Raw genomic sequence first — 2,469 nt, 5'->3', positions numbered from 1 at the left:
ATTACTCAAGAATATAGATTTCTTCGAGTTACAACTGTTTCAATGTTTTAATTTTTGTATAGAATTTTTATCCTACGCTAATCAGTTGCTCCATCCGTGTATTACTCAGCGTTATTCTAGGAGTGTGTGAGTTGGGACTTTTGGGCGCTCAACATCGAGGTCATCAGCGCCCGTTATTCTAGGATGTGCCACACTTTTCCCCTCTCTACCGTCCTTCCTACGACAGTACTAACTATTCGTAGATAAAGAAGACTTCTGCCATTACATCCCTTTTTCATTTTGTGTAACCTCAAAGCCTGCAACATTGTATTTGGAGCATGTCCAAGTTGTTTTCTCTCCATGTAAATTAAGTTTTAGACATTGCCTCAGGTAGGTATTCAGTTGTGGAACATAACTTTCGGAGATGAAAGTGTCCGCTTGACCAAACAGAGAAGACTAAATATTTTGTGTAAGAAGAATACGTATCTTCATCTCTCCCTCCCTCCCTCCCTCTCTCTCTCTTTCCTGTAGGGCAAGCGTTTCCTGTGACCTAACTACGATTGTGGGTGGTTAAATGATACTGCAGCTAATTATTAGTCGAAGAATGAAATGCTGTACTTACATTTTCTCTCATCCTCTCAGGCGTACGTGGAAGCAATGCATTTCTGATGTACTCTCAAGAACAAGAATCAGACCGACCTTTCGTAAACATTAAGTAAACAAACATTAAGTTGTTTTCCTAAACCAAATTAACGACACAGATACTAGAAAGTGGTGATTCTTATCATCCTTCGGTAGCGGTCATTACGGATACACTAATGGTACAATAATTAGACCGTCCTTGTATTCCCGCTACAAGTGTTCAGTTCTATATTAACGTTCAATTCAATACTAACCATTCTGTTGCCTTCATTAATTCTCTCTTTTAAATGATCTAACACCTTATTCTCAGGCACACGCCTTAGCTTGTGCGACCCACAATGACTTATTAGTTTGCTCATGCCATCGTCTTTTCAACACAAATATATATATTTTCAACGTTTGTTACAGTAAAAGATCGAACGCATCATGTTTCCCTCGGAGGGTGGGCCAATACGACAGTAATTGTGCCCATACTATATTCCTTATTTTCTACATCATATATTCGCCACCTCCTTTGTCTGACCTTATAGTCTTTTCAACCTAGCAGGCATTTACTTGTCAACACTTGATTGTAGCGGAATTTCTCTCGACTGATTCGAACTCTTAAGAATACCTGTATCAGGTGCGAATAATTAATCCTAATTTTAGCTGAAATGTTTTACAAAATCTGATGATAAGGAGAAATACCTCACTTGAGTTTTTGTTTCGGACTGATTATAGTTTCTACTGCTGTGAAAGAGATAATGAATTGTAATTTATTCTAACGGTATTGTTAATATCCGAATCGCTTTACTATCTATAGATGCTGTACAGGTGACTACGTTTAACTTCCTCTTGTTTGCTTGTGGAGCGTTATGAGAGTGGCAGTTTAGAGTAAAAGACAATATATCATTATATTGTTTAATTGCCGAAGGCAAATAAAGGTCTCACCAGTTCTCACGCGAACAGATTTCACAGGAGTTAAAATAGTGGACCTAGTTTTTATTGCATTTTTACATTATTATTGCTCCAAACTATGTCGTACGGCGGACTACGTAACATTTCGCGCCAGCCCGATGTGTGGAGAAGGACAGCAACTTGTTGGTAGCAGTTGATCCGGTCCGTTACAGAGGTCAGTAGAATTCTGCTGCAGCGGTGCCAAGTAGAGAGTGGTTCCATTAAATCGTTCCGCTATGCTGGATACATCGCCACAAAACTCGGTTTCAGCATGACCTGTGCAAGGCGAGCAACTGAAAGGTGAAGTCGGAATAATTCTTATCCACGACAAGTTGCGCTTTCGTTGAAACTCGTTAAATGTATGAAAACTGGGTTTCCTAGCAGCAAAACAAAACTCTTAACTCGGCTTGCAGCACTTCATTACATTCGATACGAGCAACAGTTTTTCGGCTCTCAAAAATTTGAAGCTAGCTATAGAATCTTTTTTTTTCTTTTTTTCACTGCACTTTTTACGTAATAACTGCAGGAAAACCACCAACTAAAGGATACTTCAGACCGAGAATAGCCACAGATCCCTCTCTCTCGTGGTTTTTCTGATAAGCAAGATGCGTTTCGTCAGTTCTCTTTTCCAAACGCAATTATTTCTGCATCATAGAGACGATGTTTTCTCAATCATTAATTTGTATATTTTGTGTACAGAAAAAGAGATATTCCTTAAAAGCGCCCAAGACGTATATCAGGTCAGAGCCACAAATGTGAAAAATCGTTCCAGTACCGTTACTGAACAACTAAACATGTTAAGCTTGTCCGTTATGGAAGTTTTAGAATACTGAGACTGTATTTTAACTGAATATGCTGAATATAAATACAGATGACTGCGACCAGTCACTTACAAAATATTTGTTTACTTCC

The sequence above is a fragment of the Schistocerca americana genome, chromosome 8, assembly GCF_021461395.2.
Source record: "Schistocerca americana isolate TAMUIC-IGC-003095 chromosome 8, iqSchAmer2.1, whole genome shotgun sequence".
Lineage (NCBI taxonomy): Eukaryota > Metazoa > Arthropoda > Insecta > Orthoptera > Acrididae > Schistocerca > Schistocerca americana.
This window is presented reverse-complemented; position numbering follows the sequence as displayed.